Below are 25233 nucleotides of genomic sequence, written 5' to 3' on the forward strand. Positions count from 1 at the left end.
CTGTGACCAGGAGGCCTGGGTTACTAGCAAGCGGCACCAAGAATGTCTATCGTGTTTAAGTATGGAGATGCTAGAAGACATAACACAACCTACCAGTATAGTGAATCTAGTGATCGACGTACGAGGAGCCAATCAATGCGTTTCACTGCAATCCCAGGCGGTAACTGGTGGTACGGGGGGGGGGGCGGGGGGGGGGGGAGGGGGGGACCGCTAGAGTACGTCTTGGCGATCCTGCGCCTTCTTGTTTTACCTCTATTGTGGCAACGTCTTCGTGACCAGTAATTAACGTCTCTGTTGATGTAGACTGGATAGTTAAGATATAAATATTTAATAACTTTAAAGAATAAAAGGAAGACAATTAAACATCAAGCTTCTGTAAGTTTTTATTTCCGGCTCACATTTGAGCTTAAGATACAATATTTCTTAATAAATATTAGTAATCTAAAATATTCTACATCTAAAAATCAGTCCAGAATAAAAGGCGGTGTCTTATCTGTACCACCACTGGAACTGAGATGTTTTCCTTACGCTCTTTTCATCCATGAGGGACGAACTTTTGCACTTCTAGTTGTAATCCATTGTCTGCCAATACAATACTCCAGTTTGCAACTTTTGTAATACATATCAACCGATTACGAATTTATTTCTGATGTTCCCTTCGCACTCTTCCTTCAGCATTTCTTCTCCGGTTCGCTCTTCCATTGCGCTTTTTCACAAATGATTCGACTGGCTGTAAGGCTCTTAGTTTACTTATCTGATGTTGTGCTCTATTCTATAAATCTCATATTTCGTTTTCATTGCTAATATCGTTGCAATTAGAAGTATTGGAGGTCCCTGGAATCTGTTGTATTTACGTAAAGCGTACATTCACAAGCAATGGTGGACCTTAATGTAATTTTTCTTTGAGATTTAGCCTCACATCGAATAGAGTCAAAATCCACGAAAACTGCCCATTATATTACTTTACATATATTAGGTAAATGTATATCGATTCTCAGTTGACTGCATTCCTATTTTCCTAGTTTTGGACAGTAGTTTTGGCTGCCATTAATCTTGGCTTTATAAAACTAGATATAATAACAAAATTTCTTCTTATATCGTGTTACTTCTATATATCTTCACCATCACTGTGAGTTGCCTCTTCACTGCCTTGTGGTCCAGAGTGAGAAGAAATAGACCGTATTTTTTTCTCTTCATTTGTCCTTCCCAGTTGACTTAATAATAAAACCCGTATTTCGCTTTCAGCATGTAACATCAGCAGGCCTATGTTTCATAAATCACTGTGTATCTGTATCAACGTCCTTCGTTCCTTCACACAGCGAGATGGCGCACAGGTTATTAAGACACTGCTCTCGCATTCATACGGACCTGTCTAAAAATCCACATACTGAACTCCGGGATTCCATTTGCCTTGGTTTCCCTAAATGCTGGGATAGTTCTTTTGAAAAGGCTAATTTCCTTTCTTACCCTTCTCCAGTCCAAACCTGAGCTCTTTTTCTCTCTCTAAAAATGTCAGCAAGTTTTTGAAACTTAATTTTCAATCCATTCTTTATTCTTTCTGTTTTCATCTCAGTGATACGTAATGTCACTCTACATACCTATTCCTCTTGATTGGATACAGTTACCTGAAACTGAATTATCGAACTCAGTTTCGCGAAATACTTAGTGTTTAGCATTTTAGCTAATTGGTCTAACGAAGAACAAACCTGAGTTTCTACTCGCCTTTTTTTATCGTTTTTTTCATCGTACAGTCTCCACGATTATGTCTACTCTATCTTGTCTGAACGGGAATTTACTTCAGATCCGTCATGAACCATCGAGTCCTTCTTCGTCATGAACACATAATGAGCGGCACTTTACTTTCTCTCCATTTCGTGTTTTGACTGACTTGTTTGATTTTATGATGTTTTCAAAACAATACCACAGTGATTAACAGTGAGCTAGCGGCTGTGGCAGAGCGGTTCTAGGCGCTTCAGTCCGGAACCGCGCTGCTGTTACGGTCGCAGGTTCGAATCCTGCCTCGAACATGGATATGTGTGATGTCCTTAGGTTAGTTACGTTTAAGTAGGTCTAAGTCTAGGGGACTGATGACCTCAGATGTTAAGTTCCATAGTGCTTAGAGCCGTTTGAACCATTTGATTAACAGTGGTGAGTTTAATTTCCACTTCCCCTGCCACCTCATTCATAAATACAGACTTCGAACAGAAATCTGTTGCCAAGGTAAAATATTCAAAATTTATGGGTGTGTGCATTGATGAGAAATTTAAATGGAAGAAACACGTTGATGATCTGCTGAAACGATTAGGTTCAGCTACTTACGCTATTAGCGTTATTGCAAATTTTGGTGATAAATATTTCAGTAAATTAGCCTATTATGCCTATTTTCATTCGCTGCTTTCACATGGCATCACATTTTTGGTTAATTCATCAGAGAAAAAGTATTCATTGCACAAAAGCGCGTAATCAGAATAATAGCTAGAGCCCACCCAAGATCATCTTGCAAACATCTATTTAAGGCACTCGGGATGTTCACAGTACCTTCGCAATACATATATTCACTAATGAAATTTTTATTAATAACCCATCTCAATTCAAAAATAATAGTGAAATGGTTAGTTACAACACTAGTAGAAAGGATGATACCCACTATTCTGGGTGAAATCTGACTTTGGCAAAGAAAGGGGTGAATTATGTTGCTACAAAAACCTTTGATCATTTGCCAAATAGTATTAAAATTCTGACAGATAGCCAATCAACACTTAAAAACAAATTAAAAGAATTTCTGAATGGCAACTCCTTGTACTCAATAGATGAATTTTTAGATATGAAGTAGTAGCTGTAAAAAATGTATATGTATTGTGTAATTAAAACTTATGTTAAACTGACGCGTTCCTCATAATGATCAGTTAATGTGATGTATGTAATCTGTCCTAAAAAAATTCTTGCTCATTTATTTTGAGTGCAAACATTCGGTGCAGTGGTTTTGGTTACAATAACACTTTGTTTCCTACGTTATTCGATAAGGTTTAGTAGAAACACCAGTTTTCAAAATCCAAATTATAATTACAAGTATATTCTAGATAAAATGAACAAAAGAAAAAGTCGAGTCGCAAAAACAGTTTTTTTCAGTTTTTTTCCCTTGTTCGTTCGTGAAGAAGACATCCACCCGAGTCTAGGAATTTATGTATTAATACCATGATTCAATTACAAATCATTGTACAAAAACTGTCGCTTTCTATCTAGCTATGAAAGATACGAGAATTACCTGTTTCTTGGAGAAAGAAAAAGAAGATAGAGTACAGTCTGGAGTATTATTTACAAAACACAAGTAATGAAAAAAAAATGGTTCAAATGGCTCTGAGCACTATGGGACTTAACATCTGAGGTCATCAGTCCCCTAGAACTTAGAACTACTTAAACCTAACTAACCTAAGGACATCACACAGAAAGGCGACAGAAAGAGCTGGGAAACGTGGCTAGCCGTTGCGGGTCTGTTAACACGCTCCACACGCTACTCGGATGCGTACAGCATGGGCATTGAGCAGTTTGATGGTGGAGATCCTTCCACACAACCAAATTACATTTAGTTCTACTGTTTACTGTTCAGTTCCAAGGCCGTTTCTTGTTGGCTTCAGTGATCGACGGCGGTATAGTCAACTTCATGTAAGATTCCTGTGTGGCGACTAGAGTTTGTCCCAGCTTCTGAACAGAGATAAGGTTTCTGTCACCTTGTTCGTCACCACAGATCACAGTGCATTGGAGAGGGATCTCGTCGGCCTTTAACCTCTCATATCATAGCAAGTTTGGGTCCCTGTTTCGTTTTGATCCAAAAGAGTACGGGTTTCTCACTGTTGCTGACGAAGCTGCTGCTGATGCTCCATTCAGTTTATAAAATACATCTATCACTATATAGTTACCATTACATGCTTGTAGAACTGCAAACGAGATGACACTTCAGATAACTCTTCCGGTCTGAGAGGCCGTTATCGATACATAAAACTAACTGTATTCGTCATTTTATCTCCGAGTATGTACCCCGCAGTCGCAGACGAAACGTCGGGGAATAATTTATTTATCGACCATGGCGAAGCCCGGAAATTTGAGCTGAAGTAAAAACCAGCCGTGACAGTATTCACTCTGTAACTGAGATGGTGCTTCTTCTTTTTTTCTTTTTAGTCATTTATGTTTACTCAAACCATAGTTCCGCTAGCTGAAAAGCATTCATTTGAGGTTGCTTGCAGTACACCGTCAACAATTTATGAAAGGAATTTATATTTTTCTTTCGAGGACCCACTACGCAGTGTCAGTCAAGTAGTGCAACATGTGGCCAAAACTAAAAGCTATTCATTGCACTTCACTGTTTCATTATTGAGAATTAGCGAACTGTGAGACGAACAATAATATCAATGAATTTCACCGAGTAACTCAGTTTCGCTTGTGCGATATCCACATCCTTACTTTAACAGAAATCTTTGATTAGAATCTACGGTGATAAAGAATATTTTCATTTGCAAACTATGCCTACATAAGCAACGGTCGAAACGCTTGCGAATCTTAAAAGCACCACCATAGCGATATGAGCGAAAAACGATGGGAGAAAGTGCTAGCAGTAACATGGATAAACTGTCTCTTCGATACAAGTTTAGGGTGATTCCCCACGTTCAAGACAGTTAAGAGCATTAGAGCAACGATTGTGAAAAACCTACGTGTGTGTATACTAAGGCTGCTATGTGGTATCCTCAGAGGCCATTAATTAGAAACTACGGTGATAAAGAAGGAACGAAGATTATATGGGTGAGGTGGTGATAACTACAGGTTTAAGAAACGTCAGATTAATGTGAAAGATTTCTCCAGAAAGCGGACTAAAAATACATTTCCAGGCGAAAACACATGCCTGATTGACCAGAACCTCATCATACCTTTGGAAGCTGCGTTTATGCCATCATGCTAGTAGGTATTACTGATAATATGTTATCGACTTGGCCAACGCCGCTGACTTTGCCCTCCAATAAACTAAGGGGCACGAAACACTATGTTTGTTACTGTTAGACGCAGAGAACATAATACGTGACAGAAAAATCCACAATTTTGGTTGATAAGTGGAAAATTGCTGTAATAACGAAATGTAAATAAAGGGCCAGAGGAAAGAATTAGGTAAGTTAATCTTTTAAGATATAATGTTTTAAGAAGCCGAAAACTAGTTTGATATAAAAAAAATCAGTAGAACAAGAACAATGTACTTGTTATTCAACCTTAAACATCGAATTGTACTATCAAGAAGTGAGGGAAGATTCCATAAATATCAATTCTTATGAAACTTGAGAAGAAGCGAATTTAATATTTGAATTGAGATTACATCAATATACAAGAACATACAGTACTTTTTATTTCGTAAATTAAACATTCTGGGTGCATGCATGGAATGTGAAAATAGCGTTAATGGCATCCGAAGTGTTACCAGAAAGTAAAAATTTCCCAAAATGCAGTCAAACGTCAGTCTGTGAGGGGAAAGAACCAGGCAACTCAAGCGAAACAGACGCAATAATTCCACAATAATCACGACTAAACGAATTTCTGGTTATGTAAAACGCATATTTAGCTGCGGAGCAGCTGACTGAAGAACTTCCCTCCATCAGGACCGAAAAACTTAATCAGGCGTTGCAAATGTTTATATTTCAATATGCATATTGGAAGGAGACCTATGATAAAGAACGAAATTTCTCGATTTAGATTACAGCGAAAAGAAGGTCACCGCAAAGCTATTGTGTACTAGACAAATAAGGAATTCTGAAGTTAAACATACCACTATAAGCAGGTATGGGCAGTTCAAACATTTAACGTTGTCATGGTTCCTTATGATGCCACTTTGCGTATTTCAGCATACGGCAGTGGATTCAGATATTATCTTAATAGGCTGAGTTTTGAAAGGGAATTTTGGATTGTACTTTGAGTTGAACAGTGTTTTCCATTTCTTGATTAATACTAACCGCAGCCAAGAGAGATGGCTTACATCTAGATGTTTCGATCAATTTCTTGAAATCTTCAGGTGTTTCTATCAGCAACTTTGCGTTCCATAACCCAACATTTTTATCGCAATATAAGCACGAATAGCCACGCACATGGAATGTAATTTTTGTCTTCTTCCAGCTACTAATTTAATTGAGAGTTACTTAGTGAACGAAGGGGTAGACGGCGAAGTTTTTATTTTGACCACCAGCAGAATCACGAAGTATTTAGGATGTCCCAGGAGGAATGTTCAGTAATGGACTTTCATCCAAAGCAAAAAGTCCAGTAAACATGGGCTCTAAATGCGTACTAACCCTGTGGCACATAGCGCATGTTACAGTGGACAACTGTTAGTGGTCGCTCCTCTGGCGTTTTCAATAACTCCTGAGGCTGTAAAGTGCATACAGTCCGCTACAGTCGGCACTCCCTACTGGTGTTGAGCCCTGCATGCATTTGCAGCCTCATGACTGACTTGAAACGTCATAGAAATGACCATTACAAGTTGTATACTGCAGTGAAAAACCAGGCACCATAGGTTTAAGAGCCACAAGCTCTTTTTCATCTTCGATAACACGAAACAAATCCCTCCTACTACAACCTCTTGACTGTCTATATTCTGAGAGATGGTAGAAAAAAAAGGTCCAGTAAACTTGGGCTGTAAACTGCATACTCTAAGAGCTATGAGCGCTTCTTCATATTCTGTATTGAGAAACAACATCAATTATACTGAGCAGTGACCATACCTCTTAGGGTATGCACTTTAGAGCCCATATTTACTAGCCTTTTTTGCTTCGACTGGTGGTTCCCGTCATATCCCTGAGTTTTCACCATTCTTCCTGGGACACCCTGTATAGAGGTCTCCAGTGACCTCATCCAAGGCATGAGTGATTAAATGAAAATGGAATGACGTCACTTTATTTGTTCCCTTTTCACAATGCATTTAGGGTAAACATAAAAAAGGATTTGCCTCTTGCGAATTTTTTGTGCAAAGCCTATGCAGATCTTTCTTTTCCTTGTCTCCAATTTACTTGTGGGAGCGACTGCACAAGAATTCTGTTCGCTCTGTCCTCTCGTGGCCACTGATTTGCCTGCTTATTTCCCCTGAAAAATTAACTTACTGGCTCTTTTTCCTTACAGCTAAACTTTGAATACTAATATCCCTGGACTCGCTTGCGTTTTTCCAGTATTAGCCTCTCAACAAACGCGTATGATCAGTCGCAATCGGGCTGCAGCAATACCTCAGTTTTGAAAAGAAAGACTTACCTGGATTTTTTGTAGTCTACTTTAAATTTTCATCATGTGAAGACTAACTTGTATTGACACCTTATATGCCGTCGACAGCTAAACAACATAGAGCGTGAACTGTATGCCCTTACGCGATTTTATTGTCACAAATAATGCTGAGTTCGGAGATAATTCTAATTATGCGTGACGAGTGTATATCGCGAATAAATTATATTTTGTCTTCAATAAGCTTAATATTCTTGGAAGCCACCACGTATTACTTGTACCGTTGCGAGAATTCTTTTATCTCTACACCAAACATTAGCTAAATAATTTGTCACAGTATTATTTTTCATGATACTGTTGTTCAACGGCAATGCTGAAATCGCAAGATGATCGTCCAACAAAGAAAAATGTAAACCAAAACACGCAACGTGCGAGATTGCTCGGCCAGGTTGCAAGCACAAAATTATAAATCATCTTAGTCTATACAACTAAATATATTTTTCATTGTCTTTCGGTTCAGATTAAACATGAAACACAATTTTAGGACTAGACGTATTGTGCCGAGAGGGCGTGCTATTAACTTCCCACATATTAAAAAAGGAAAGAAGGTTATTGGTCAAGTGCACTACATTTATTCTCGATACTGTAAGGATGGAATTAGTCTGTTAATAGTGTGTATTGGATCTGCTCCAGATATCGTCATCTTACATCTCAAAGGAAGTGAATATTACATTAGGACCTAATTCCAGGAAAAGAAAGCTATGCGCCAAGATAAATTGAACAAAAACAGGAAACACATCAATCATCTAAATAAGTGAATGCATTATGATTGCTAGTAATAGTATCCAGCTATGTCAATAAAAGTAACCCAGCTACAAACAACCACTTGGATAGAAAAAAAGAAGGTATTGGCCATGACATTAATCTAAAACGTTTAATACTAAAGATATTAATTGTGGATAAGAGAAAAAAGAACTGGAAAATTTAGGGGTGTGTATATGGTTGGCAATAAGTACACTCTGGGTGGAGAGAGAAAGTATGAGCAAGTGCTGGAAGAAATTGAATAAAATTAAACTTGCTACAACGTACAGGGGCAGTACTTTTAGAATACAGAAGCGTGTTATAAAAATAATTATATCTGATGTTAATTACAGAACATCCTGCAGAGTCCTCTCAAAAAACAGGGTGTCTTACTTGCTAACCCGCACTCGAACCTGGAACCCTGCCCCTTCCCCGGTCATTTCTGGGCTACCGTCTTTTTTTTATTTTTTTTTAGGAACAATACGACCCACTTTCAAAGTTTTACTTCTGCTAGTATCTCTCTCCTGCTGTCCAAACTTCATAGATGTCCTGCGCATTTTGCGGAACCTAGCACCCCTAGAAGAAATAAGGCGAAAATTGTTAGCTACAAAAAGATACAGCTTAATATTGCAGAAGTGGAAAATTAAATTAATGGACCCTATTAAAACATTAAATGTCCAGAATCAGTGCACTAATCTGGTTATTATAGTTTGTTATGATGATGACAAGGGCGACTGGATGAAGCAAAGCAGTTTTGCATAGCCTGATGAACCACATATTTAAAAATTACTAGGTTCATAGCTGTTTTTTTGTACTCACTTGGATAAAGATAAGTGTTGTGCAGGGCTTATTCATTCTTTAAGGCATGATTACTGGCGATTAAAAATGAAGAAACTAGTTTATTCTGCACAGTTCCACTTACTAGCGAGTTATGTAATTATTTTGTGGGGAAACTCAACGTACAGGCCCAGTTGTTTTAGAAGAGAGAAGCGACTTTTAAGAATTATATATGATCTTACGTGGAGAATATCCTTCAGAGTCCTCGTTAAAAAAGAAAAAAAGTGGGTATTTTGACAACTATCAATATTTTCTCACAAAAAGAGTGATTTGGATGAATGTAAACAGTAGGACCAAAACCAACCTCTATAAAGACCTCAACGGTTTTGATGTGCTATCAAAGCACATTAAATGGTACATAACTTTCTTTTGGGTAACTCTTTTTAACCCACTACTCCACTGAAGGAGTATCTTCTTTGCACTTAAATAGAATGAACATCTTTGACTCATTTCCACATCCCAGTTACCACTCCCGGTAGGATCCATGGAATATAACTAATGTAACGAAATGAAGAGTAACGAACAGAAAAAAAGAAAATAATTTAAGTCTCTTGCAGTTCGTCAGAATTACTCATGTCACCTCAAAATGTTCCCTTACGGCACAATACGTACTGAGTGTCTCATATAGGCTCTGCCTAATCAGGTACCTTGATAGAAGTGTATAATATTTTTAAATTTTAATCTTGTTATGTGAATCAAACTGAGCCACAATTACCTGTTCGGCAAGTTACTTCATTACAGATATTTCTTCTGATAATGCCTTAAGATTTGCAGATCTTTCATGCTTAAAAAATGAGGGGAAAAACGCATTCGTATGGAGAAGGAAAAAGAGTGAAGCTCTTAATCGGGCTCTGAGACGTATTCAGACAGCAAAAGCGCAGCAGGTGCAAGTCGAATCTCCCTGATGGAGTCCCGATCCGGTGCACAATTTCAATCTATCAAGGTCCTAAAACAGCTTTTTTTTTTTTTTTTGAGGGGCAACCAAAATAAGAAAATTCAGTGCTCTGAATTTCCTCCTTGTGGAATAATGAGGGGTGTATCCTCGCAATTTTCTGATACATCATCATTGTCGTATTCATAGCATTGTCTTTAAACGAAAAGTTTCTTGCCCTATCAGTAACTGGGCATTTTCTAAACAATGTGTCCTCTGGATGTTGTTATAAACAACTTAATGACACGCTGCCAAGATAATAAAATCTAATCCTCTGAGTTTCCGCACTGTGAAACAATGTCGGAAGTATCTTCGTAATTTTTTTATGAATCATCGTTAGCCTCTTCATAATACTGTAGGTATTTTAATTGAAAGTATCTTGCCATATCAATAGCTGGACATTTTCTAAGAAATATGATATGTAGGATGTTTTTCGAAACTCCTTCTTGTAAGTTAGTTCCCTCCAATGTTTAATCTGAAAGCCCGGTCTATTTTCAATCCGACCATCGTTTCTGTTTTTTTTTTTTTTTTTCGGTGTGTCTTCTATCGTGCATTATGTATGTTATTATCTGTTTCAACAGTCACTTGTTACTCATTCTTTCCATATTTTATCTCCATTTTTGCTAACCTTTCTTCAGTATCTCAGCTCTAGAACTCATTAGTAGTTCTACACTTACCTCATTATGGAGAGACCCTTTTGTTTTTCTTAAAACTCGAATCTTGGTTGATTGTTTTCATTCTCTATATTGTTTACTCACTGACCGTGACCACCATATGTCAGTTCCTTTCAATGTCTTTTTTTCTGTCTCCTATTATTTGGTGTATCAGGGTCCTGTTGAAAGTACCACAGGTCATTTCATATTGATACAGTTCATTGATGACGTCGTTTTCGTATAGACTTAAAAATTACACTGGCCCTATGAGACGCACATTGATATCTGAGCCCGTATATAATGTTATGCTTTCTACATCTACGTCAACATCTACCTTTATACTCCGAAAGCCACCCAACGGTGTGTGGCGGAGGGCACTTTACGTGCCACTGTCATTACCTCCCTTTTCTGTTCCAGTCGCGTATGGTTTGCGGGAAGAACGACTGTCTGAAAGCCTCCGTGCGCGCTCGAATCTCTCTAATTTTACATTCGTAATCTCCTCGGGAGGCATAAGTAGGGAGAAGCAATATATTCGATACCTCATCCAGAAACGCACCCTCTCGAAACCTGGCGAGCAAGTTACACCGCGATGCAGAGCGCCTCTCTTGCAGAGTCTGCCACTTGAGTTTATTAAACATCTCCGTAACGCTATCACGGTTACCAAATAACCCGGTAACGAAACGCGCCGCTCTTCTTTGGATCTTCTCTATCTCCCCCGTCAACCTGATCTGGTACGGATCCCACACTGATGAGCAATACTCAAGTATAGGTCGAACGAGTGTTTTGTAAGCCACCTCCTTTGTTGATGGACTACATTTTCTAAGGACTCTCCCAATGAATATCAACATGGTACCCGCCTTACCAACAATTAATTTTATATGATCATTCCACTTCAAATCGTTCCGTACACATATTCCCAGATATTTTACAGAAGTAACTGCTACCAGTGTTTGTTCCGCTATCATATAATCATACAATAAAGGATCCTTCTTTCTATGTATTCGCAATACATTACATTTGTCTATGTTAAGGGTCAGTTGCCACTCCCTGCACCAAGTGCCTATCCGCTGCAGATCTTCCTGCATTTTGCTACAATTTTCTAATGCTGCAACTTCTCTGTATACTACAGCATCATCAGCGAAAAGTCGCGTGGAACTTCCGACACTATCTACTAGGTCATTTATATATATTGTGAAAAGCAATGGTCCCATAACGCTCCCCTGTGGCACGCCAGAGTTTACTTTAACGTCTGTAGACGTCTCTCCATTGATAACAACATGCTGTGTTCTGTTTGCTAAAAACTCTTCAATCCAGCCAGACAGCTGGTCTGATATTCCGTAGGCTCTTACTTTGTTTATCAGGCGACAGTGCGGAACTGTATCGAACGCCTTCCGGAAGTCAAGGAAGCCGTAATTTTTGGCTCGTTTTCTGATATTTTTAAATTGCACTTTTTACATACTAGATTTAAATTTGTAAATTGAACAATGTAATTCATCTACAGGCGATTGCAGCATTACATAGTCATCTGTTAATTACTTTCGCATTTTGGCACAGATTTATTGTAGTTGGATTTTGTATTTTCTAAAGTTAATTTCTCACTTCTATACTTCCATTGCCGTGCAGTACATACGTGTATGAAATACTGTAATTGATAACCTGCACCTTTAAAGCTTACTGAGCGGTTTTCGCATTGAATCACGTATGTTTTTGCTAAGCCTTACTTTATTGGCATAACCGCTTTAGGACTGATAGACCATACTGACGCCCATACGTCAGCATGTAGGGGGGAGGGGGCCAGACCAGGGGGTATGGAGTATTTTAAATATGTTGTAAGACGAATAGCGACTTATTAGTGGCCATAAAAAAAGGTCCAGTTCCGATCTCGTTAACAACCTGTGTAATGCCGACATGTACATAATTTTCAGGAAAAACACCTGACTACACTACATATTTTCTTTTGTTCTTATTCGACTTGTTCTGCCTAGAACCATAGTTATAAAAATATCTGTGAGCAAGTGTGACTGTTATATACCTAAAGTAACTTGGCCTCACCACAATTTTCTGTAAAACATCTTCTAAGCCAGTAAAATAAACTCCGTTAACTTCTTGGTATTTCTTTTCAATGTGGTTGTTTTCGTCCTGTTGCAAAAGCGAACTGCATCTAACCGATGTGACCAAATGATTTGTGATACACACAAATACTTTAAAGACGTACCACGTATGTTTATTCAGTAGCGAGTCTAATTTCATTCAACAAATAGTCATGAAGAAAGCGGACAACTTAAGTTCATTCTCTTCTAAACTGTGGCAAGTAGTATTCCTGTGATACCTTGCTGGCCAACTTGATTCAACGCCCGCAAGCCATTCCAGAACATTGTTTCGGAAAAAAATCTATTTCACCTTTCCTCAAGGTGCGCTCTCTCGCTGTCTGCAGATTATTGAACGCATTTGCATTCAGTTAATGACATTAATAGCCACAAATCTGTTTCGCCGTCTGTTCCAGCACAATTTGCATTCTTGGCAGCCGCACAGAGAAGTTTTGCGCCGGCCCGCGGGGCTAACACGGCGCACTTTCAAGAAGAACAAGACGAGAATTATGACATTAAGTTCTGGCCCGCTACGGGCGCGCGGGCTTATCACACAGTAATTATAGAGCCGTTGCGCTGTTTACTGCTTAGCATTTTAATAGCATTTTTGCCGGTGGGGGCAGAGCACGTCGCCCCAACGTGCGGGGGGCGGAGCCAGCGGCTCACAGGCCCCGCCTACAACATGGCGCCCGCGGCGCTACCACGTGGCCGGCCACGTGGTCTGCCGGCTAAGCTCCGCCCCCGGGCCAACGGCCCTCGCTCGTAAATAAACCACCCACAAACATGGGCGGCAAAATAAATTGCAAGCTGAAAACGCCGACAAATAAATGAACTCGAGAGCATAGGTCTGGCGCAAAAAGATGGTGGAAAGGAGGGAGGTCCTGGAAACAGAGGGCGATGTCAGAGAAGGGGAATAAGAGCCGAGGGAGGAAAGGTGAACGGTGTGCGGCCTAAAGATGCTGGGGCAAGTGCAAGCATAAAGCCCTTCATCAATATTTGGTGCGTGATTGCGTGAAGCAATTATACACTGCTAGAAGTGTAATTGAAAGGTAAATAAAAAGCAATCTGAGGAACGAAAAATCGTATTAAATTGGCCAGTATTGTGCACCGTGTCCGACCATTACACAGCCGAAGAAACGAAACTCGGGAAAGAATTAACACAATAAATACTAATAATCCACGAATAATTAGCAACGAAGCACCAGCATTTCTTGTATGGAAAACGCGTAACACCCTTGCTTCGGGAACAAAGGAGCACAGACCTTTCTGCCGCACCGGATATAATTAATACCCTCAGAAAAGAGATCTACGGAGCACTTTTGGAAGGATGTGCTAGGGGAGCCAATTCAATAGCACTGTTTATAAATAATAGCCAAAACAGTACGCAATCACCGTATTCCTAAGACAATGCAATCCCGATATTGTGACTAAAATCTTGAAAGAATGTTAGATCACAAGTCGTACTACAATAATGTGAATGAATAGTGATGAAGTACCTCCTGAGTGAGGCAAATAGCAGATCATTATGAACTCGCTAAGATTTTCTGAGGAATGTAAAATGTTTCTAATGCTCAGTATCTACGGATCAGGTCATGGGGACGAGCAAAGATGTAGCCTATTAAAGTTTCCCATTCAAGAACCAGTGCTGAATTTCCAAAGAAATGTCTGACGTCCTTATTGTAAAAGAGATATTTTTTTTAAGAAACTGATTATTACTTGTATTGAAACACTGCTCTTCTGAATTCCCTCTTCATTCAAGGATTCACCTCTCTTTGGTACTTGCTGCAGCACGAAAATCTAATTCTAGCAACTATGCGGACGACGCACTGTTTGTCACAGGCTGATGCTTCGTATAATAAATACCTCAAACCAGACATCTTGAATCTTATTCCCTAACGTCACTGTAAACTAAAGAATAGTATAATAGAAGAAGATAAATAATTATTTCTTTGATGAACGTGAGTTTGTTCGTGACAGACAGTTTAATATTATGATAAATAGCTGTTATTAAATGTAGGATGACGCAATAAAGAAAAGAAAGGGAGATTAGGTCAAAACGTGCCGTCGACGACGAGGTGATTAGAGAGCAAGCTCAGACTGAAAGAGGATGGCGAAGGAAATTGGCTGTGCCGTCTCAGAGGTACCATCCCAACAACAGCCTTAAGCTATTTAGAGAAATCAAGGAAAACCTAAATCTGTTTGGCCGGATGGGATTTGAACTTTCGTCCTTCCCAATATGAGTCTACTGTCTTACCATTACAACAATTTTCTTAAATATTTACTTGGGGTGAAATACATTGAATTACAACGTTGTGGCACTACGTTTGGTGAGAATAAGAAACTGTGTGGATAGGTACAGATAATTCACACAGGTGTAACCCACTCTGAAAATTGATATATACTTTTGTATCAATGAAGTAATATATTTTCTAATGGAGATCAGAGATAATCTGCAGCCAGACCGAATCGCTTCAATGACCAACCTCAGACAGTTAATGATACTTCTCACTTCTATAGAAACTGGCTTCAGTATGTGCAGCGCATTTTATATGCATATTTTCACAGTTCGGGACAGGAGTTTATTTCAGCTAGATGGATTTCGACTCCATATGAGGGTCACTTGCTAAAGTGAATTGTGATAGTTGGATATTTCATAATATAAACAAAAAGTCTAACTGATCTGGTATCCTAGCTGTGCCGATTCATAAGACAAAAACATTGGCAAACTCCTTGTCCGTCGTTGCTGTCCGCCTCTGGAACATGCTGCCCTGCAGTCTTCGCTCAATTCGCTGTCCTGCCACTTCAATAAATTCCTTGTGTCACCCTCTTAGTGCTTATCCACAATTACCGTATGTGGCCAACTTCCCCTCTGTTAAATAGCAAATCCAATGCTCCCGTCTTCTCGGAGTTCCGCTTCTTTTTTATTTGCCTTTCTCTATGAGTCATGCCATCTTCTCCTCCCTTATATTCATTATCTGTGTGTTTTCACAATCTTTCCCTTCCTCGTCCATTCCTTTCTCCATGCCCATTGCTGCAAGCACTCATAATTAAAAGCCTTTCGTATTGGAATCTATAATTATTGTTGTATTTACCAGTTACGAATTAAATCTGTTTGTATGTTGTTCTTATCTGTAATATTGTAATTTTTATTTTTCTAAATTTAATACACCATTTAAATTTGTAGAAAGCCCCGTTAATTGTAAGAAAGGTTCTAATAGCCGTAGCTTGCCAAGTTCAATAAATAAATAAATACAATATTTCGCACGTTGTATTTTGGTGTTGAAAAGATGGAAGCGAGCTTTGGAGAAGGCTAACAAGGACCAACTGGACGGAGAGGACTAAAACGAAGATGTTCTGAATGATCTCAGTGAGCATGTGCAGAGCAACGTCACAGAAACTAAGAAAACGGAACTTTTTGGACCATTACTTCAGACACGATACGTTTTTAACAGACATGTTGGGAGAAAAGTTTCGGAAAGCAATAAAAGGCCAACAAAACAATAGTCAAAGATCTATTTGAAGTGACTGAATACCAAAATGATTAAGAATCTGGTACGACGGGAAGTATCATCTGCCATGCAGCTTTCAAAGTACAGATGTAGAAGTAGATGAAGAGTACAGCAAAAAATAGGGATGACTGCTTCCAGAGACAGGGCATCGCCTTATCGCGATGATGGTGATGATATTTTGATAATGTGAAACTTTTCATTACAGAACATGAAACGAGTCTGTGTACATGTTTCAGCTGTTTACATAGTTAAATCATGCTAGTTTAAAGATGATGGTGTGTCTGATTTTAGATTTCCCTGGTGTAACCCGTAGTGATTTTAAACTGCTCTTAGGTACTCTGCTCGATAGCGTGATCCAAATTATTCGTTTAACAACAGCAAGTGAATGTGTTATCCTTTCACCCTACCTACAAAGGGAATAACATTCTCAATGCAAATTGTGTACGGAATAGGCGCTTATAAGGAATATTTTACATCTTCAGCTAGATGATTCAACATTTCTCCCATAACATATTCACTCAGATTCTAAAATAGAGTTAACAGAGAAGAAAAGTAATTACAGTCATTTTTAGTCAAGACTGGTAATCATATATTGTTACATAAAGTGGGAAAACCACTTCTTCGGAATCTGTTATTATAGGTTTTATGTCTTGAGCTGACTGCAGTCTAATTTAAAAGAATTACACCAAGCGCGTTTCACTTTTATTTACGTAGCATCTTCTGTGGTATTCGTGTTTCTTATCATAATTTGCTCCTTCATTCTTCACTAATGAATGAAAAACAGTTAAGAAAGTCAATTGTAAATAGTGCTGCGCAGGAAATAACGCAAAATGCCAAAAACTGCCAGGTGCAGATGTGAAATGAAGCCCGTCGACACCAACCACTTCTAGTAAGAAGGGAAGGAGCAGATTTAATTAGATTGCAGTTAGCTCAAGACAGATAACCTATAACAACAGATGTTAACAGCTGCTGCGGAAAATGGCCACACAAACAAACGTATAATTCTTCTGGAAATTGCTGGTGGATTAAAATATTGTGTGTCGAACCAGGATTCGAACCAGGATCCTTTCCGTTCTGGAATTCTTCAGGACAGTAAAAATAGTTAAAACACACGTTGCGAAGATATGATACAATGTAAAGTCTCACATTATCGTTTGTACAGACAATAATTGGATAAAAATTATAACCCTGCCTCTAAAAGCGCTGGAATTTGACGTAATATGAGAGGCAAAATTCATAACCTGTGGATTACGTGCGCAACTACCTGCAATCTTGACAAGGCTAGAGCAGCAGATAACACAGGTTTACTCACAGAAGACTATCCACAACTATCACGAGCTGCTGCCTATTTTTGAAACCCTGGCGCAAACCACAATACCTTTATATAATTATGAAAATACGATTGTGCCTTGAACAAACACAAATTCTTCATGTTTAGCGTCAAAACATCTTTCGGTGAAGTTTCACCAACGACAGAAGGTTTGTTTATTTTCTGTAAATTATGCAAATAAATTTTGCATAATAAGACTCAGTTGTAGATTATAGTTTTTATATGTGTAGCATTATTAACAGGAATAATATATACCTTAGTATCACGTGCTGATATTTATGCCGCCATCTGATGTTTGCAGTGCAGCTGATATTTTATTCCATTTCGTCATCTGCACCTGAAGTACAGCTGTAATGCAAATGTTAGACAGCCACATATTCCTAAAATTATATATTTTATCACGCAAACTTTGTTTGCATTTTATTTGACTGAAGATAAATGAATCCTCTGACGATGGTGAAACTTCGCCGAAACAAGTTTGAGTGTTAAACAAGACTAATTTGTGTTTTCTGAAAGCATAACCGTATTTCCATAATTATAACCTATACTAGGAAGCAAGCACGGACAAAAAGGGAGCTTCAACCACAAGATGAATAACAACAATTTATTTTTATTCTCGCCTTCACAGGTTGATAGTAAGCACTATTTTTTTAAGTCTAACGTTAATTTAGCCGTCGATGAAATACCCAAGAGCAGTCACGTTTTCCTTCCAGATTCAAAGAAAAGTAACTGGTTTCAGTTATCGCTCTAATAATTCCGTCGACAATCACAATACTGATTACAGCAACCGAGTTTAGAACTCAATTCACTGTACATCTGCCTTTTTTTCAAAATTACATTTTGAAGGAAAAAGTGCTGTGAAGGGCAGGAAAATTTAAATTAGACAATCTTCATTGAAAGATAAGTAGATTGTGGAGCGACCAATTCTTCGCTACCACAACATGTGGGCATGAACTTCTACAAGAACTTCTTATTGTGTATTTTTACTCACAAGTAATCGAACGGACTTTTTTTACTGTTTATGTTATGTTTATTCATATTTTTGTTAAAGTTTAATATTGAGTCCACAATGATGTTCTTATCCTTCCCTAATTTGTGTTTCCAGGACCGTCTTCCTAAAAGGGTCGCTAGACTCTTGTATGTCTGAGAACACTTCTGTCATATCGGTGAGGTAAACCAAATACCATGAGGACAAGTCCTTTCGCGGCTCTCCAAAACATCCCGCGCTCTTCTGATCCGCAAATATCGTGGTGAGAAATATTTTAAATATATGGTCACAGACTTTTGCATTAACAGCTCGTAGTTAGCATAATAATATTTTTCTTTCAAGTAACTGATTTTTTAACTTTTGGAGTTACTAACAACTCGTAACACGTTAAGCTGTATTGTTACACAACTATATCGCAAAGACTATTAAACATATTTAATGAGACCAGTTGAGAAACAGTGTCTGAGAATCATATTCGAGCGCATACATTGCTTTCTGTAGATGCAAAGAAGTTCATAATTCGAAAGGAAAAATAATATTTATTGAGATAGCGTACCTATAGTCATTAAGCACTCTGTCCACAGCTTCTTTTGTCATTTCCAGCCAGTATCAATGCCAAAGAGACATAGTGCAATCGTAGCGTTCTGATGTCGAATAACCAAGCACTGTGGTTTGAATGGCGTTCCGTGTAATAAATTCGCGAGTGCTTTTGTATTACGAATGGACGTAGCTACGATGCTAGAGGTCACTGTCATGTAATTTAGTAAACTATCAAGGTCACTGAATGAATTTTGTGAATCTGCTCTTTATTTGTAAATACTAAATGTCGGAATTACTCTGTGTAGTAACATCTGTGGGGCGATGATTTTCAGCGTGTTCTCTGTATTTAAGTACCTTAGCGCTTAATGAGTTTGGTTCCCGTATTCACTTCACCAAAGTACCTGATCGATTTCTTTAGTGCTGGGTGGTATAAGGAAGCAATTAACTGGTTTACTTTGTGCTCAATTGACAGTAGATGAAAACAGCAGTGAAAAACAGTTATATTCAGAAAGCAAATCTATTAGTACACATGTATTAGTATTTTAAATTTGTTACACGTCACTTTTCGGTTTTTCCCACTGTGATGGCGTAACCCTTATGGGTTCATAAAACCCTTGCTTCGCATAAAAATTAAGCATTTTTATGAATATTATTATTAGTGATGAACTGGTGAAAAACGCTAGGGAGAAGTCGGCAGTGCCGGATTACTCACACAAATGAAATGATCGGCAAGTGTATCTTATCTGAAAACAATGTTGACGGTAATAAAAAAAACGTACTTCTGCTAGAACCTTATCGATTTTCTTCCAGCAACAGAACTAGACAACTTTCGTAAAGAATGATGAAAGCTCCCGCAAAGACAACAGGCAAAGCAGCGTCAAGCCCATGTTTGCTGCTAGGTGTAACTGAAATTCTGTTGGCCCATACCTAAACAGCGATCGCTGTTCTTCCGAAGCTGTTAATATGCTTCTCACAGCTGTGGAGACGCTACACTCACAGTACATATCATCTTACATTTGTTCAAGAGCTCTTACATATACAGGTTCTCGACAGTAAACAACAGTTATTGTTGCGGACACACGCTGAAAGCAACAATCAAAAGTACTGAGCTGTTTAGAATTTGATCAAAGTGCAGTGCTCTATAGGCAGCTACATTGTTATGGAAAGTATATTTGGCAAAATGTAGTTATTATAAAAGAAACAACTAGTCTTGAATTTTTTGTTTATAAAGAGTCAAATCGCCTTCTTTCGGCTGACTCGCGAGAGTCAAGAGAAATTAAAACTGAGAACGGGTGGACAGAAACTATAAAGTATGAGTAAGAGAATTTCGTAACTGCTGATCCTGAAAGATGGATAAACCTTCAGAAAAATGCCACCACTATTAATTGTGAAATCATAAAACGTGCTGACAGAACCAAAGCAGCTGCAAAAAAGAGTTTCCCAAGAAACTGCTGCCATGCCTATGCGAAGTTGTGAAAGATAGAAGAGAGGAAATAAGGAGTTAAAAGTCTTGACGACGTTGTGCTCATTGTGTATGGAGCACTAGCTCAATTGGAGAAGTATGTGGGAAGCAATCGACAACTGACATACTGAAGGAATAATCTCATTTCCTTGAAGTGATTTTGACTGCCTCGTGGAGTTGTGATGGGACCGCTCTTGTTCTCTGTGCACAGGATGAGCACCAATCTGCGACTGTTTGTTGATGACTCTGTAGTACAAGGGAATGTGTCTTCGTTGGGTATTTGTAGAAGGATACAAAATGACAGACAGAATTTCTGTAGCTCTACATGCAGAAAAATGTAAGTTAATCCAGATGAGTGTGGAAAACAATCCTGTATGTTCGAATACAGTTTAAGCGATGTGCTGCTTGTCCCCGTCGCGTTGAGAAAATAACGGCTTAAAGTTGCAGAGCGAAGTGAAATGGAACGAGCACGTACGGTTGCTTGTAGGGAAGGCGAATGGACGACTTCAGTCTATTAGGACAATTCCAGGAAAGTGTAGCTCATCTATAAAAGTAACCGTCTTTAGAATATTTGTGCGACCCATTCTTTTGTGCTGGTTCGAGTGGTTGAGATCCCCACCAGGTTGGATTAAAGGATAACAGCGAAACAATTCGGAGGCAGGCTGCCAGAATTGTTACCGGTAGCCGGCCGAGGTGGCCGAGCGGCTCTAGGTGCAACAGTCTGGAACCGCGCGACCGCTACGGTCGCAGGTTCGAATCCTGCCTCGGGCAAATGGGAATCCCTGGACGGAAGACGGTGTTCTTTTCGCGAAACACTATTGAGGAAGCTTAGAGAACCGGCTTTAGCGACGGACTACAGAAAGATCCTACTGCTACTAACATATGTCTTGCGTAAAGATCGCGAAGACGATGGAACTCGGGGCTCGTTCGAAAGCATACAGGTAGTTTTTCTCCTCTTCCTATTTGCGAGTTCAACAGGAAAGTGAATGACTTGCAGTTAAATCCCCTTATGGTGGCTTGCGGAGTATGTATATGCTGATGCAGAGGTAGAAATTACAGAAAGCGTATCATTACAACCGGAAATGAATTCGAACCCGTTCTTCCCACTATATTAGTCACTGAACTAGCTGTCTTGGTCGATCGACATGACAGGAAGTTGTGACTTGTCATGGTAATAAGTGATTCTTCTAAGGATAGAAAGTTTTTTGCCTCTTAAATAGAACGAGAAAAGCTAAGAAAATTTACATCCTGGAAGAACCGAAAGGTGGCTCAGATATGAAAGAACAGGTATTGCTGTATAACATTCAGAAAATTGAAAATTTTCGTTGAAACGGGATCCGTGAATTCTTCTCTCAATATCACCGAGAAATTGTGGTGTAGTGTTGATTCATTAATATTTTGACAGTTTTTTAATGTATCGTAGTTGTTCGGATATATATAAACAAAGACAAGTACCTGGAAACATAGGAGTTACATTTCTATTGATTTTAATTCTGAATGCTTCAGGCATTGTTAAGATAATTCCACTGCATGAAAATCCTTACATTTACACTTCCTAGCCCTCTGCTAAGGAGACACAGCGGTCTCCCAATACGATATGAGGTGTTGGTGGAAAAGTCGACAAATAATCAGGACAGCATTGTCACATAGATCTAAAATAAGGTGTAGAATGGGGCACATCGTGCACACAGTCATTATTGCAACAAATCTTATTGTTGTTTCTTTTCTTCGCCATACTGACAGTTATACCAAACTGGTAACTAAAATGAGTTCTAGGCACTGATTTCTAAGTATAGATCTCTAATAAGTACTGAAAACAAAAAGTGAATCAACAGGCAGTTACAGTCGTTCACAATACAAACTGTTACCTTCAAGAAAATACGCAAATAAATGAAATAAGCAAGTAATACATCATTTTTATAGTTGCGTATCAAGTTCAGATAAAACAAACTACATGAAACACTGCATTGATGGACTGAATAAACAGATACTTCACAACTTGCTATAAATTCCTTGTATTATTACAAATTAATATCAGCTTCATAAAACAATTAATAGAGGATAGCTATACTAACGAAAACAAGACGGTCTAAGATAATAAGGTTACCTGGCTGTAAAAGAGTCCATTGCAATATGACAATAGCTTTCGATTCGTATCTTCTTCAGCTTCGGCTACGGTAAATATCTGAAAAATTAAATTAAGCTCTAGTTAATTCCATTTACAAATACAGAATATCTCTGTTTCTAAGCTAAATACGGCTAGTTATTTAGTTAAACAATCTCGAACATACATTTTTCCAATTCCACTGTTGACAGGAACAATGAAAGTAATTTTATATAAATTTACATAGACAATAATAATTTATTCAGTGTACTTGAATCTCTTGAGTACAAAATATAATGACTTTGCAACAAAATTTCGATAAATTTAATAAGTATATTTCCTTAGATATGCTTCGTCAAAAATAAAGTTCGTTATCACTTAATCTCCTTATTTCATGGCACCTTGTTTCCAAGCATTTCCAGAAATATATCTGCTGGACGCGTACACATCTGTCAAGGATTGTAACCAGTTTCATCCAATTCTCTTATGACCTTGTTAATTTTACTTCTTGTTTTATTATCTTGCACGCCTTAGAAATTAAATATAATTGTCGAAAGAATTCCATAATTTTGTTTTCTAAGACTGAACTGGAGACTGTGTGGGGAAGTAATTAATCTTCAAATCACTCAAGGAGTGACTGTTGCGGAGAAACGTAGCATATCGACACAGTTTCAAATGAACATCCATAGAACTATATACATACACAAAATAGCTGTGGTTTTAATCCTAATACTAAAAAAAAATCAATGTACGGTTGGTCTTAATGACGAATTCCGGGTGTTGTGACGAGTGTTATTCAGTAGTCCCGGAGGCAACGGAACGCAAGGGTAATAAATTAGTAATAAATTCCTCTGAATGCGAGCAGTTGTAGTGTTATCGTTGACACCATGGCCTTTAATGTAACTAAAAGGTAGCGACAGCAGGGATGAGAACGGGGAGGATTCTTTTTTTTTTTTTTTTTTTCGGTGATGGCCGAGGGGGGCGGAGAGAGATGGGGGAGCGGGGGGAGGGGGGCGGGTAGGAAAGAATCGGAGGCAACACCAATCTTACGCAGTATGGCGTAAATCCATATTACACCTCTCGGGTGATAATTTGTGGCTTCTTAATGTTTTGTTAATTTAAAGCTATTTGTCCCTAACATCCTCGTCATAGGTGCTAGAAGTTTTTAATGAATTTTCTACTCTATGTTCTTGATGTGATATCGGTTTACAGAAACTGACAGTTACTCCTAAGCAAGAAATAGGATTTTTGTTTTTTTTTTTTGTTTTTTTCTATTTCTATCTCAGATTTGACGATTACAGCTGTTTCACCGATAAAATTCCATCTTTGGCAACGTATCGATTATCTATGCTGGAAGATCAAAGTCCAATGAACTAGAAGAATTTCATTCTGTGTACGCTACTTTCTTTTCTGTATCTTATCGGTTCACACGTGTTTCTGTCTTTATGCTGCTTAACAGGATTCTCGAATAATTATTTCTACTATCCCAGACAATCTAACTAATTGATTCGAAGCTTATCAAGGACTTCGTAACGACTACTCACGGCTCAGTGACACAGCCAAATACTCTCTTCATATTATTTTCAGTCCAGTGTCATCTGTTCACACTACCAAACAGCGTCGTCTTTCTGACGTCAACAGTTTCAACTGCCACATTCTTTAGTGTTCTGTATAATGAAAAAGCGTCGTACCACAATTTTTATTTGTCATACAGTTTTTCCCTATCTTTTGGTCCCCTCATTAAACAGATTTTTCTTGATCCACATTTCATTCAAATAATTGCTTTCTGTTTACGGATCGAATGCTATTGAATTAATAGTAACGAGTATATTCTCTGCAGTGAGGCACTGTGACTACAGTAATCGCCTTCCCACCCTATTTACTGGCCTCTGCTAACTTATCTGGTGAGAATAGTACTGGCACCACTGAATGATTTAATAAGTCATCATGTAATTTTACTAAAATACAGCATTAACCTGGCAATTAAAACATTCCATTTCTTTAGTTAACAAGTAAAACAGGTCAAGACAAGATGACTTATACTGCTGAATTACGCAACAAACGCCTGATTGTATATCTTTGTTCTTTGTTTTCTGTATGTTTAGTATTAGGCAATAAAATCTTTTTCTGTAAAAGTGTTTAATGATAATAAATCGCAAAACGGCACAGGAGCGTCGTGTGCAAGTCTCTGCAACAACTCCGGAATGTTTTCTCACAACATGCTTGACGACACTGTGACATAACAGGAAACGCATTTGGCAGAAAAAACTGAGCGAAGTTTATGCTTTGAAAGATATTTCTTCAGGCGTATTTCATTAAATAAAAACAGAAATAATTATGATGGAGCAATTTTATGTAACTGTCACTGCTCATTTAACTCTTCATGAAAGAACAATCCGTTCTTCAGTTATAAACGTTTGTGTTTGTATACTCACAGCTCCTGATTCGTAATGGACAGATAACTGGCAATACTACATTGATTTATGTATGCTTCCAATAATGCTGTAACGTTGCTACTTGAAATCGGAAGTCTTCGATTATAGTACGAATTTCTGTGTGTAAGGCACTTACGTAAGCGTGTAGTCACTGAGGTGCGTAAATGTATAAAGGCGTAACTGTACTCGTTATTTGTATACTTCCAGTGTGACTCCCTTCTCTCTCTCGAATGGACTCCTATAGTGGTTGGATAAAAACATGGGAACACCGGGAGAGATCCACGTTTGAACATAAATGCAGCTGCTAGCTAAGCCTGCAA

The 25233-nt window shown here is 38.4% G+C and overlaps 1 long non-coding RNA gene across 1 annotated transcript in view; it reads right to left on the minus strand.

Moving 5' to 3' along the window:
• LOC124760687 overlaps window positions 1-25233 on the minus strand; it is a 229986-nt gene that overhangs the window by 171409 nt on the left and 33344 nt on the right. Inside the window, exon 2 of the long non-coding RNA XR_007012398.1 lies at window positions 22482-22559. This is a non-coding gene — a long non-coding RNA (uncharacterized LOC124760687). The remainder of the gene's footprint in view (window positions 1-22481; window positions 22560-25233) is intronic.

The sequence above is a fragment of the Schistocerca piceifrons genome, chromosome 1 (genome assembly GCF_021461385.2).
Source record: "Schistocerca piceifrons isolate TAMUIC-IGC-003096 chromosome 1, iqSchPice1.1, whole genome shotgun sequence".
Taxonomy (NCBI): domain Eukaryota; kingdom Metazoa; phylum Arthropoda; class Insecta; order Orthoptera; family Acrididae; genus Schistocerca; species Schistocerca piceifrons.